Source organism: Triticum urartu, chromosome 5A (genome assembly GCF_056163025.1).
Source record: "Triticum urartu cultivar PI428250 chromosome 5A, HENAU_Tu73, whole genome shotgun sequence".
Lineage (NCBI taxonomy): Eukaryota > Viridiplantae > Streptophyta > Magnoliopsida > Poales > Poaceae > Triticum > Triticum urartu.
In genome coordinates this window covers 504,638,327-504,653,477 of record NC_141877.1, presented here as the reverse complement: position 1 = coordinate 504,653,477, position 15,151 = coordinate 504,638,327, and the positions used below count along the sequence as shown (strand labels likewise).

General features: G+C 50.0%; 1 pseudogene; it reads right to left on the bottom strand.

Moving 5' to 3' along the window:
• Positions 1-12,055: 12,055 nt before the first annotated feature.
• On the bottom strand, positions 12,056-14,080 carry LOC125510089 (serine carboxypeptidase-like 2 pseudogene; annotated as a pseudogene).
• Between the last annotated feature and the right edge of the window lie 1,071 nt (positions 14,081-15,151).

Genomic DNA, 15,151 nt, shown 5'->3' with positions numbered 1-15,151 from the left:
TTGCTTTCTTCATGACTTATACATGTTCCTATGACTATGAGATTATGCAACTCCCGTTTTCCGGAGGCACATTTTGTGTGCTACCAAACGTCACAACGTAAATGGGTGATTATAAAGGTGCTCTAAAGGTGTCTCCAAAGGTACATGTTGGGTTGGCGTATTTCGAGATTAGGATTTGTCACTCCGATTGTCGGGGAGGTATCTCTGGGCCCTCTCGGTAATGCACATCACATAAGCCTTGCAAGCATTGCAACTAATGAGTTAGTTGCGAGATGATGTATTACGAAACGAGTAAAGAGACTTGCCGGTAACGAGATTGAACTAGGTATTGAGATACCGACGATCGAATCTCGGGCAAGTAACATACCGATGACAAATGGAACAACGTATGTTGTTATGCGGTCTGACCGATAAAGATCTTCGTAGAATATGTAGGAGCCAATATGAGCATCCAGGTTCCGCTATTGGTTATTGACCGGAGACATGTCTCGGTCATGTCTACATTGTTCTCGAACCCGTAGGGTCCGCACGCTTAAGGTTTCGATGACAGTTATATTATGAGTTTATGAGTTTTGATGTACTGAAGTTAGTTCGGAGTCCCAGATGTGATCACGGACATGACGAGGAGTCTCAAAATGGTCGAGACATAAAGATTGATATATTGGACGGCTATATTCAGACACCGGAAGTGTTCCGGGTGATTTCGGAGAAAACCGGAGAGCCAGAGGGTTACCGGAACCCCCCCAGGAGAAGTAATGGGCCATATGGGCCTTAGTGGAGAGAGAGAGGGGCAGCCAAAGGTGGGCCGCGCGCCTCCTCCCCCCTGGTCCGAATTGGACTAGGAGAGGGGGGGCGGCGCCCCCCTTTCCCTCTCCATCCCCACTTCCTTCCCCCTCCTAGTAGGAGTCCTACTCCTACAAGGAGGAGGACTCCTCCTTGGCGCGCCTATAGGGCCGGCCGGCCTCCTCCCCTTGATCCTTTATATACGGGGGCAGGGGGCACCCCTAGACACACAAGTTGATCCACGTGATCATATTCTTAGCCGTGTGCGGTGCCCCCTTCCACCATAGTCCTCGATAATATTGTAGCGGTGCTTAGGCGAAGCCCTGCGACGGTAGTGCATCAAGATCGTCAACACGCCATCGTGTTGACGGAACTCTTCCCCGACACTTTGCTGGATCGGATTCCGAGGATCGTCATCGAGCTGAACGTGTGCTAGAACTCGGAGGTGCCGTAGTTTCGGTGCTTGATCGGTCGGGCCGTGGAGACGTACGACTACATCAACCAAGTTAACGCTTCCATTGTCGATCTACAAGGGTATGTAGATCATACTCTCCCCCTCTCGCTGCTATGCATCACCATGATCTTGCGTGTGCGTAGGAATTTTTTTTGAAATTACTACGTTCCCCAACAGTGGCATCCGAGCCTAGGTTTTATATGTTGATGTTATATGCATGAGTAGAACACAAGTGAGTTGTGGGCGATATAAGTCATACTACTTACCAGCATGTCATACTTTGGTTCGGCGGTATTGTTGGACGAAGCGGCCCGGACCGACATTACGCGTACGCTTACGCGAGACTGGTTCTCCCGACGTGCTTTGCACATAGGTGGCTTGCGGGTGACAGTTTCTCCAACTTTAGTTGAACTGAGTGTGGCTACGCCCGGTCCTTGCGAAGGTTAAAACAGCACCAACTTGACAAACTATCGTTGTGGTTTTGATGCGTAGGTAAGTTTGGTTCTTGCTTAAGCCCGTAGCAGCCACGTAAAACTTGCAACAACAAAGTAGAGGACGTCTAACTTGTTTTTGCAGGGCATGTTGTGATGTGATATGGTCAAGACATGATGCTAAATTTTATTGTATGAGATGATCATGTTTTGTAACCGAGTTATCGGCAACTGGCAGGAGCCATATGGTTGTCGCTTTATTGTATGCAATGCAATCGCGCTGTAATGCTTTACTTTATCACTAAGTGGTAGCGATAGTCGTGGAAGCATAAGATTGGCGAGACGACAACGATGCTACGATGGAGATCAAGGTGTCGCGCCGGTGACGATGGTGATCACGACGGTGCTTCGAAGATGGAGATCACAAGCACAAGATGATGATGGCCATATCATATCACTTATATTGATTGCATGTGATGTTTATCTTTTATGCATCTTATCTTGCTTTGATTGACGGTAGCATTATAAGATGATCTCTCACTAATTATCAAGAAGTGTTCTCCCTGAGTATGCACCATTGCGAAAGTTCTTCGTGCTGAGACACCACGTGGTGATCGGGTGTGATAGGCTCTACGTTCAAATACAACGGGTGCAAAACAGTTGCACACGCGGAATACTCAGGTTATACTTGACGAGCCAAGCATATACAGATATGGCCTCGGAACACGGAGACCGAAAGGTCGAGCGTGAATCATATAGTAGATATGATCAACATAGTGATGTTCACCAATGAAACTACTCCATCTCACGTGATGATCGGACATGGTTTAGTTGATTTGGATCACGTAATCACTTAGAGGATTAGAGGGATGTCTATCTAAGTGGGAGTTCTTTAAGTAAATTAGTTGAACCTAAATTTATCATGAAACTTAGTACCTGATAGTATCTTGCTTGTTTATGCTTGATTGTAGATAGATGGCTCGTGCTGTTGTTCCGTTGAATTTTAATGCGTTCCTTGAGAAAGCAAAGTTGAAAGATGATGGTAGCAATTACACGGACTGGGTCCGTAACTTGAGGATTATCCTCATTGCTGCACAGAAGAATTACGTCCTGAAAGCACCGCTGGGTGCCAGGCCTGCTGCTGGAGCAACACCAGGTGTTATGAACATCTGGCAGAGCAAAGCTGATGACTACTCGATAGTTCAGTGTGCCATGCTTTACGGCTTAGAATCGGGACTTCAACGACGTTTTGAACATCATGGAGCATATGAGATGTTCCAGGAGTTGAAGTTAATATTTCAAGCAAATGCCCGGATTGAGAGATATGAAGTCTCCAATAAGTTCTATAGCTGCAAGATGGAGGAGAACAGTTCTGTTAGTGAGCATATACTCAAAATGTCTGGGTATAATAATCATCTGATTCAATTGGGAGTTAATCTTCCAGATGATTGCGTCATTGACAGAATTCTCCAATCACTGCCACCAAGCTACAAGAGCTTCGTGATGAACAATAATATGCAAGGGATGAATAAGACTATTCCCGAGCTCTTCGCAATGCTGAAAGCTGCGGAGGTAGAAATCAAGAAGGAGCATCAAGTGTTGATGGTCAACAAGACCACTAGTTTCAAGAAAAAGGGCAAAGGGAAGAAGAAGGGGAAATTCAAAAAGAACAGCAAGCAAGTTGCTACTCAAGAGAAGAAACCCAAACCTGGACCTAAGCCTCAAACTGAGTGCTTCTACTGCAAGCAGACTGGTCACTGGAAGCGGAACTGCCCCAAGTATTTGGCGGATAAGAAGGATGGCAAGGTGAACAAAGGTATATGTGATATACATGTTATTGATGTGTACCTTACTAATGCTCGCAGTAGCACCTGGGTATTTGATACTGGTTCTGTTGCTAATATTTGCAACTCGAAACAGGGACTACGGATTAAGCGAAGATTGGCTAAGGACGAGGTGACGATGCGCGTGGGAAACGGTTCCAAAGTCGATGTGATCGCAGTCAGCACGCTACCTCTACATCTACCTTCGGGATTAATATTAGACCTAAATAATTGTTATTTGGTGCCAGCGTTAAACATGAACATTATATCTGGATCTTGTTTGATGCGAGACGGTTATTCATTTAAATCTGAGAATAATGGTTGTTCTATTTATATGAGTAATATCTTTTATGGTCATGCACCCTTAAAGAGTGGTGTATTTTTATTTAATCTCGATAGTAGTGACACACATATTCATAGTGTTGAAGCCAAAAGATGCAGAGTTGATAATGATAGTGCAACTTATTTGTGGCACTGCCGTTTAGGTCATATCGGTGTAAAGCGCATGAAGAAACTCCATACTGATGGACTTTTGGAACCACTTGATTATGAATCACTTGGTACTTGCGAACCGTGCCTCATGGGCAAGATGACTAAAACACCGTTCTCCGGTACTATGGAGAGAGCAACAGATTTGTTGGAAATCATACATACAGATGTATGTGGTCCGATGAATATTGAGGCTCGTGGCGAATATCGTTATTTTCTCACCTTCACAGATGACTTAAGCAGATATGGGTATATCTACTTAATGAAACACAAGTCTGAAACATTTGAAAAGTTCAAAGAATTTCAGAGTGAAGTAGAAAATCATCGTAACAAGAAAATAAAATTCCTACGATCTGATCGTGGAGGAGAATATTTGAGTTACGAGTTTGGTGTACATTTGAAAAATTGTGGAATAGTTTCGCAACTCACGCCACCCGGAACACCACAGCGTAATGGTGTGTCCGAACATCGTAATCATACTTTACTAGATATGGTGCGATCTATGATGTCTCTTACTGATTTACCGCTATCGTTTTGGGGATACGGTCTAGAGACGGCCGCATTCACGTTAAATAGGGCACCATCAAAATCTGTTGAGACGACGCCTTATGAACTGTGGTTTGGCAAGAAACCAAAGTTGTCGTTTCTGAAAGTTTGGGGCTGCGATGCTTATGTGAAAAAGCTTCAACCTGATAAGCTCGAACCCAAATCGGAGAAATGTGTCTTCATAGGATATCCAAAGGAAACTATTGGATACACCTTCTATCACAGATCCGAAGGCAATACTTTTGTTGCTAAATTCGGAAACTTTCTGGAGAAGGAGTTTCTCTCGAAAGAAGTGAGTGGGAGGAAAGTAGAACTTGACGAGGTAACTATACCTGCTCCCTTATTGGAAAGTAGTGCATCACAGAAAACTGTTTCAGTGACACCTACACCAGTTAGTGAGGAAGCTAATGATGATGATCATGAAACTTCAGAACAAGATACTACTGAACCTCGTAGATCAACTAGAGTGAGATCCGCGCCAGAGTGGTACGGTAATCCTGTTCTGGAAGTCATGCTACTAGATCATGATGAACCTACGAACTATGAAGAAGCGATGGTGAGCCCAGATTCCGCAAAATGGCTTGAAGCCATGAAATCTGAGATGGGATCCATGTATGAGAACAAAGTATGGGCTTTGGTTGACTTGCCCGATGATCGGCAAGCAATTGAGAATAAATGGATCTTAAAGAAGAAGACTAACGCTGACAGTAATATTACTGTCTACAAAGCTTGACTTGTCGCAAAAGGTTTTCGGCAAGTTCAAGGGATTGACTACGATGAGACCTTCTCACCCGTAGCGATGCTTAAGTCTGTCCGAATCATGTTAACAATTGCCGCATTTTATGATTATGAAATTTGGCAGATGGATGTCAAAACTGCATTCCTGAATGAATTTCTGGAAGAAGGGTTGCATATGATGCAACCAGAAGGTTTTGTCGATCCAAAGGGAGCTAACAAAGTGTGCAAGCTCCAGCGATCCATTTATGGACTGGTGCAAGCCTCTCGGAGTTGGAATAAACGCTTTGATAGTGTGATCAAAGCATTTGGTTTTATACAGACTTTTGGAGAAGCCTGTATTTACAAGAAAGTGAGTGGGAGCTCTGTAGCATTTCTGATATCATATGTGGATGACATATTACTAATTGGAAATGATATAGAATTTCTGGATAGCATAAAGGGATACTTGAATAAGAGTTTTTCAATGAAAGACCTCGGTGAAGCTGCTTACATATTAGGCATTAAGATCTATAGAGATAGATCAAGACGCTTAATTGGACTTTCACAAAGCACATACCTTGACAAAGTTTTGAAGAAGTTCAAAATGGATCAAGCAAAGAAAGGGTTCTTGCCTGTGTTACAAGGTGTGAAGTTGAGTAAGACTCAATGCCCGACCACTGCAGAAGATAGAGAGAAAATGAAAGATGTTCCCTATGCTTCAGCCATAAGCTCTATCATGTATGCAATGTTGTGTACCAGACCTGATGTGTGCCTTGCTATAAGTCTAGCAGGGAGGTACCAAAGTGATCCAGGACTGGATCACTGGACAGCGGTCAAGAACATCCTGAAATACCTGAAAAGGACTAAGGATATGTTTCTCATATATGGAGGTGACAAAGAGCTCATCGTAAAAGGTTACGTTGATGCAAGCTTTGACACTGATTCGGACGATTCTAAATCGCAAACCGGATACGTGTTTACATTAAACGGTGGAGCTGTCAGTTGGTGCAGTTCTAAACAAAGCGTTGTAGCGGGATCTACATGTGAAGCAGAGTACATAGCTGCTTCGAAAGCAGCAAATGAAGGAGTCTGGATGAAGGAGTTCATATCCGATCTAGGTGTCATACCTAGTGTATCGGGTCCAATGAAAATCTTTTCTGACAATACTGGTGCAATTGCCTTGGCAAAGGAATCCAGATTTCACAAGAGAACCAAGCACATCAAGAGACACTTCAATTCCATCCGGGATCTAGTCCAGGTGGGAGACATAGAGATTTGCAAGATACATACGGATCTGAATGTTGCAGACCCGTTGACTAAGCCTCTTCCACGAGCAAAACATGATCAGCACCAAGGCTCCATGGGTGTTAGAATCATTACTGTGTAATCTAGATTATTGACTCTAGTGCAAGTGGGAGACTGAAGGAAATATGCCCTAGAGGCAATAATAAAGTTATTGTTTATTTCCTTATATCATGATAAATGTTTATTATTCATGCTAGAATTTTATTAACCGGAAACATAATACATGTGTGAATATATAGACAAACAGAGTGTCACTAGTATGCCTCTACTTGACTAGCTCGTTAATCAAAGATGGTTATGTTTCCTAACCATGAACAAAGAGTTGTTATTTGATTAATGGGATCACATCATTAGGTGAATGATCTGATTGACATGACCCATTCCATTAGCTTAGCACCCGATCGTTTAGTATGTTGCTATTGCTTTCTTCATGACTTATACATGTTCCTATGACTATGAGATTATGCAACTCCCGTTTGCCGGAGGAACACTTTGTGTGCTACCAAACGTCACAACGTAAATGGGTGATTATAAAGGTGCTCTACAGGTGTCTCCAAAGGTACATGTTGGGTTGGCGTATTTCGAGATTAGGATTTGTCACTCCGATTGTCGAAGAGGTATCTCTGGGCCCTCTCGATAATGCACATCACATAAGCCTTGCAAGCATTGCAACTAATGAGTTAGTTGCGAGATGATGTATTACGAAATGAGTAAAGAGACTTGCCAATAACGAGATTGAACTAGGTATTGAGATACCGACGATCGAATCTAGGGCAAGTAACATACTGATGACAAAGGGAACAACGTATGTTGTTATGCGGTCTGACCGATAAAGATCTTCGTAGAATATGTAGGAGCCAATATGAGCATCCAGGTTCCGCTATTGGTTATTGACCGGAGACATGTCTCGGTCATGTCTACATTGTTCTCGAACCCGTAGGGTCCGCACGCTTAAGGTTTCGATGACAGTTATATTATGAGTTTATGAGTTTTGATGTACCGAAGTTAGTTCGGAGTCCCGGATGTGATCACGGACATGACGTGGATTCTCGAAATGGTCGAGACATAAAGATTGATATATTGGACGGCTATATTCGGACACCGGAAGTGTTCCGGGTGATTTCGGAGAAAACCGGAGAGCCGGAGGGTTACCGGAACCCCCCGGGAGAAGTAATGGGCCATATGGGCCTTAGTGGAGAGAGAGAGGGGCAGCCAAAGGTGGGCTGCGCGCCTCCTCCCCCTGGTCCGAATTGGACTAAGAGAGGGGGGCGGCGCCCCCCTTTCCCTCTCCCTCCCCACTTCCTTCCCCCTCCTAGTAGGAGTCCTACTCCTACTAGGAGGAGGACTCCTCCTTGGCGCGCCTATAGGGCCGGCCGGCCTCCTCCCCTTGCTCCTTTATATACGGGGGCAGGGGGCACCCCTAGACACACAAGTTGATCCACGTGATCATATTCTTAGCCGTGTGCGGTGCCCCCTTCCACCATAGTCCTCGATAATATTGTAGCGGTGCTTAGGCGAAGCCCTGCGACGGTAGTGCATCAAGATCGTCACCACGCCGTCGTGCTGACGGAACTCTTCCCCGACACTTTGCTGGATCGGAGTCCGGGGATCGTCATTGAGCTGAACGTGTGCTAGAACTCGGAGGTGCCGTAGTTTCGGTGCTTGATCGGTCGGGCCGTGGAGACGTACGACTACATCAACCAAGTTAACACTTTCGTTGTCGATCTACAAGGGTACATAGATCACACTCTCCCCCTCTCGTTGCTATGCATCACCATGATCTTACGTGTGCGTAGGAATTTTTTTTGTAATTACTACGTTCCCCAATAGCAACATCCTCGGCAAAATCGCTAAACATGTCAACAATCTGTCAGGATCATTCTATAGCAAAAGTAGAGCTCGATTGACTCAAGCTAGGGTGCTCCTTAATTGCAAACAGAGACATGGATGGATAGAGCACCACAATATTAACAAAACATCCTTACTAATCATCCTCAAAAGAGGCACGCATCCCTAGGAAACAACATGAACATATGGCATAACAACAAAATCAAGACAAGGACTTAGAGAAATTCGAAGTCCCTGAAATCAGCATCAACGATTACGCTACTTTGCAAGCTTATTCTAGTCACCACAAACATCACAAAAATACATGGCATACACCCCTGTAAAGATGGCATGGCATATAACAAAACACATGTAGAGCTCAGGATCATAGCATGCACACAATAATCATGGCAAAAATGACAAAAGGCCATTTGCTGAAACAGATCTGACATAATCATCACATAGCCCTCTTCCAACAGCATTTCGGGCATCAAGATGAGCTCAAATGAAAATTATGCAATGAGATGAAAGGATGTACTCGCCGAGGCGAACATTTTGATATGCTACACGCACGAATCGGAGCTACGGATGCGGAGTTATGGCATGTCAAAGATGCCCAAAATACTGGGGACTTAGTGAAAAATTATACCCTCCGAGAAGTGGATGGGGAGAAGCGGGACGAGACGATCTGGGACGGGCGGCGACGCGTTTGGTTCGTGCACCCGATGGATCTGATCCACCCGGGCCGGATCTAGCCGGTGTGAACTCCGGCGACGCAGGCGATTCCGGCGAGGGGGCGGAGCTGGGCGGCGGAGCAAGGAGGAGCTCGGCCATGGCGGGCGGCGAGCCTGGCCAAGCGGCGGAGCACCCGCGGGGCATGGCGGCGACCAGGGCCGGAGCAGGGCGGCGTGGCGCGCCTTGGGCAGTGGCGGCGCGGCGTCATGCTGGGTCGGCGGCGGGGCGAGCTCGCCGACGAGCGCAGGCACGGCGGCGGAGAAAAGGAGGCGGCGGCGGAGGGAGGCTCCGTGGCGTCCGGCAGCGAGGGAAGGCGCTGGCCGGCGGAAGCCGAGGCGGCGGCAGGGAACTCCGGCGAAGGAGCGGCGGGGCGCGGGTCTCCTCGGGCCCGGCGCGGCCCGGGGTGGGCCGGAGATGGGCTCCGCGGGCCTAGCGGCGCGGGGACGGCGGCGGAGGCAGGTGGCGGCTTCTGATTCGCTGAGGGGCGGTGCGGACATGTCCGGCGGCGGGGTGGACATGTCCGTCGGCGGGATGGACATGTCCGTCGGCGGGAGGAGGACGAAGTTAGGGTTTGCACCGCGAATTTCGGAGGGGATCACATATTTATAGGTAGAGGGAGCTAGGAGAGTCCAAATGAGGTGCGGTTTGCGGCCACGCGATCGTGATCGAAAGATCTATATGATGGAGGAGGTTTAGGTGGGTTTTGGGCCACTTTGGAGGGGTGTTGGGCTGCAACACACACGAGGCCTTTTCCGTTCCTCGGTTAACCGTTGAAGTATCAAACGAAGTCCAAATGGTACGAAACTTGACAGGCGGTCTACCGGTAGTAAACCAAGGCCACATGACAAGTCTCAGTCCAATCCAAAATGTTTAACACCCGCACACGAAAAGAGGTAGAAAGGGACACCGGATGACATAGGAGCGCTGGATTACAAAACGGACAACGAGGAAAATGCTCGGATGCATGAGACGAACATGTATGCAAATGAAATGCACATGATGACATGATATGACATGCATGACACGCAAGCAATGACACGACAACAACAGCGAATAACTGGAGGACACCTGGCACATCGGTCTCGGGGCGTTACAGCGCTGGTCTTGGCGCGAGGAGGCCCCGGGCTCCCCTCGTCAGATCTGAGGCGTTCTGCTCCGCTCGTGACGCATGACCTCCGGCCGGCCTGGATCTCCGGCGTGCACGTGCCTGCTGATGCTGTGGCTGGTTCGGAGGTGGCGGCAGGGTGCTTGGTCGGGGGAAACCCTTGGCCGTCGGTTGCGGTCACGGCATCGATGGCGTCCCGGACGCCATTCCCTCCTTGGTGGCGGCGCCGAGGCTCAACTTCCCCTACCTCCCCCCTTCCCCTGCGCCCGGGTGAAAACCCTACACCGGTGGCTAAGCGGCGGCGGCGCTACAGCGTCGTCACCTTCTTGAAGGCGCCGACTTTGGCATGGGGATGTTGGGCGTGTATGGCGAGCTTGTCTGGTTCCTGGTGGCGGCCCGTCCGACCGTGTCTCCGATGGGGACCTCGCCCTTCCTTACCTTGTACCTGCCGTGGTGGGGCAGTACTTCATCTCACACATTGATGGCTGCGGAGATCGGCGGCATGGCGCTATGGAGGCTCGGCGTCCGATGCGCGGAGATGGACTCGCGCAGGAGGAGGTAGTTGTCTGGCGTCATGGTGACGTCGATGGCAGAGTGGCCAGACAAGGTAGAAGCCTCAATATTATCTGAAGACGGACCTGTGGAAGATGGCTGCGACGACACATGAGTGCGTCTGACCGGATTGTGCCCCAGACCCGGTATGTGGCTCGGCTGGGGCTTCCGGCTTTTGATGTTAGGTTTAGGTGAGTGGTTTGGGTAGTGGCCCAGCTAGCATCCCTTCATCATATGGATAGGAGTAGCGGCATATGTTGCCAAGATGGTGGATTCAGGTATATTGTTTGTAGTACTTTGTAAGGTCCTCGAGAATAATCAATAAAGTGGCCGTATGCATCTCCCAGATGCAGAGGCCGGGGGTCATCCTCCTTTTCCAAAAAAAATCTATCCGGAGAGCTCAAACCTAGGTAAAAACTCATGTCCTCGTTACCATCATCTCCAAACTCTTAGTTCGAGACCCGTTACCCGAGAGATTTGCCGGATTTAGCTCTGTCACCTGGCCGCACAAGCTCTAGGCCGAAGCCCTCCATGTCAGCGTATGGACACGAGCAATGATGAGGCTTCACACGTACCCACACCAGGCCGAGCACCCCATCAGCGTGTGTTTCGTCCATATATATCACCTCCGCCGAGCGTCGAGATCCGTTGTCAGGTCGCTTACCCTGTTACCCACATGTTCGCGGGAGAAACCAGACGCTGACGAGGGCCCCCGCCGCTATTGTGGACCGCACGAGCTTTTGCTGACGGCAGTTGGAAGGAAGGAGGGACTGGGAGGGGGAGGTTGTGCTAGAGGGAGGCGATGTCGCCCGAGTTGCCTGGGGGGGGGGGGGGGGGGGGGAGAGTAACACTCTCTTTAGGCCTTGAGTGTTCTAAATGGGCAATGGATTATCCTGCTCAAGTGTCACGTAAAACTTTTTTTTTTGTGAGGGAAGTGTCACGTAAAACTTAGGGCCATTAATGCAATAGAACCATTTTTCATTAGTACAAACAATGGTGGACATATCCTGAAAATTTTGCTCGCTTCAGTTGAATCCAACAAACAATTCCAATAAGTTGGAGAACAAGGGGAAGAAGAAGTCACCTTCGTCTTCGTCGCTGTTGCACACCATCATAATCTGCTATGTCATCCCGGTTTATCGGTTCATTCATACCCATCCGGTCACGGGAACGCAAGTACGAGAAGAGAATGGGGTTGCTCACTCTTTCGTCTCATGGCTCGTCTGTTTTCGCTAACTGACTGTATGTAGACGTACGTACTAGGTACGTGGTCTCGACCCCATGCATGGAAAGACTCCATGGAACTCTCCAGGTTTTTCTGACTTTTATTTATGTCTTCGTCCTCTCGTGCGCTGGTGCGCATGGCACTTCAATCAATAGTACGACACCGTACATGAAATGATGTGAACAGCTAGCCCTGGTCCAAATCGAATTATACATACGGTACACTCATTTGTACTCGTAGGCAGTATATAGTACTCCGAGCGATGGCAACGGAGTGGTGAGCCGGATCAGAGGCTCAGAGCCTGCCGTCGGCGGAGGTCCACCTGTCGAGCATGGCGAGGCACTCCTTGGGGCGGTACTCGGGCGCGGTGTGGCCGCCGCCCTTGACGGTGGCGAAGGTGAGGTTGTGGGCGTACTCCGTCGTGAAGCCCGCGACCTGCCGGTTGGCGTACCACGGCCGCCACGGCGCCACCGCGGGGTACCCTAGCGTCCGGATCCACGCCTGCGTGCCCACGAAGGTCATGTCCATGTCGTGGTCGCCGTTGTACACCAGCGCCCGGTAGCCGCGCCGCGTCAGGTTGGTGTGGTAGGGCACGGTGCTGGCCACGTCGTGCCGGAAGTGCGTCAGCGTCACGCACCGGCTCCACGCGCCGACCGACCCCTCCCGGATGCCCAGCGTCGCCCTCACCTCCGCGTCGTCCGCCCAGGCGTACGACAGCCGGTACCCGTTGTCCCGGCACTCCACCGGGAGCGCCAGCCGGTCCGCCTCCTGCACCAGCAGCCTCGCCGACCGTCTCCTCGTGCCCGTGGAGAGGATGCTGCTGATCGGGGTCGGAGGGCGCAGCGCCAGCCCGCACATGGGCTCGAGGATGTGCACCGGGTTGACGGCGAAGGTGGCCATGGTGATCGCCATCAGCGCGTTGGCGCACTGCGCGTTCCGGGGCGTCGTCACGAAGTCCCCGCCGCAGCTACCCTTCGCCGCCTCGTAGAGCTCGTCGGAGATGAGCCCCATGCCGTGCATGAAGGGGATCTTGCCGCCGGAGTCGTACTTGTCGTCGGTGCCGGCGTTGCCCACCAGGTAGCCCTTGAGGTTCAGGCCTCCCTTATCCGGCTGGTCGGCGATCTCGAGCGCGGCCACGGGGACGGTGTACCCGGAGTAGGAGTCGCCGCCGATGTAGAGCGGGTTGGAGGCGAACTCAGGATGATCCGCGATCCACCGCTGCAGGAAGACCCGGAGGTGCGTGCCGGTGCCGGTGAGGCTGACGTCGAGGCCCTCCTCCTCGCGCGCGTAGGAGAAGCCGGTGCCGACGGGCGCGTCGAGGAAGATGACGTTGCTGACCCGGGTCCACGAGTCCTCGAAGTAGACGAGGCGCGGGAAGCCCTCGGTGTACCCCGCCACGTCGAACTTGAGGGGCCCGATCTCGAAGAGGAGCCCGGAGAGCGCGGAGCAGCCGGGGCCGCCGGTGATCCAGAGGATGAGCGGGTCCTCCCGCGGGCTGCGCTCCGACTGGATGAAGTAGTAGAAGAGCTCGGCGCCGTGCGCCTCGTCCACCTCCACGTACCCGGTCTCCAGGGCGAAGGGCAGCGGGCCGTCGAACCCCTTGACGTGCGTGATAGTGTTCCTCTCCTTCCCCGCCGCCGCCGCCGCGTGGCCGTGGCCGGCGGTGACCACGAGGAGCAGCAGCAGCAGCAGCTTGGCCATGCCCATGCACATGTCCATCTCGAAGCAAATCAGCTGGACAGCGGCGCTAGTGTGCGGAGGAGTGGAGGCAGCTAGTATGTTGCAGCGTGCGAGTGCAAGTGGCGACGCCGTCCGTCCAGATGTAACAAATCTGCCGGCGTGAGCGTGAGGACCTAAGTGGGTCTTATCGAGATGAACGGCGCGCACACGACATATGTACGAGAGGTGCGGTGCGGTCACTGATCACGTAAGCTACTTGGCTGGTTTCCGGAGAGCCCGATCAACAACCTCGATCGACAATTCATAGTACGTCCGCTTGCCCGAACGGTGATGAGAAGTAACCTCGCGACCGCGACAGCATACTACGCCCCGCAATTTTCTCCGTATGATTCCAAAGATGCGATCCTGACCGTTTAAAAACACTTCACTTCCCCCGCCATATTCTAATTAAGTTTAGTCTCTCTCTCTCTTTTTTTTTGCGGGTGAAATTAAGTTTAGTCTCTCGACTCGTCATCTTCTTTTTTGCGAGTGTCGGCTCATCTATTGTATTATTCACCTGCAGAGTGCAGAGTGTAAAAACCGTTTGGATTTTTGGCCCTATGTTCAGACTGAAAACAGTTTGATACAGAGAACCAAATAGTAATAATTGGATGGTTAGAAGAACTCCAATAGCTCTCCAACCCTTCGCGTAAATGTCGTTTTACTGGATGTCCGTGTAATTTAGGATAAGTTGTCTCACAGCTATTTTTCTCAGTTCCGCTCTCTAAAGTCATTTTTTCTATTTTCCTTTAAACAAGCATACAAATGGCCTAGGGCCCGCGTCAGTGACAGGGGCGAGCAACGACGCGGCTTGGGGAGGCACGATGGTGAGTGGTGGTGCAGGGCGGCGCGTATCAGCGGTGGTTCGGCGAGTGGTGTCGCGTTGCGGCGGCGACACGGCATCGGGACGAGGCTCGCACCCTAAACTTTCAGGCGGTTTTCTGCCCGCCTAAATATCTGGAAAGGGCCATCTTTTCGCGAAGCTGAGAGAAGTTGGGGCAGGATCCCCTAAAAACAGGGGTTTACGGGATCTCTTGTAGGGCAATTTTTGCCTCAACTTCCCGATAGTTTTTCTTACAAATAGAAAAGCTATTGGAGTTGCTCTTAGAAGGGCGGTCGTACCCCGGGCTATCAGGGGTCAAACCTCAGGTAATGCACATTAATTTATTTTCACCTAAAGGCAATGTCCTTGTCAATAGCTAGAGTATGTGGTGACTTCATCAATTCTGAAGCTCCACAACTCCGCCCCCATCCTCCTCGGCAGGTGTTGTGTGTTGTGTGAGTGTATGCATGTGTGAATCTACCTTGTAACTCCTTGGTGTTTCTAAAAAAACACTGATGCATATGATCGTCTAGTCAACAAGATGAGTTAAGAAACTCAGCAAACGAGGAAAAGATTGATAATTTTCTTTGTCAAAAACAAAGATAATTGAAAAGAAA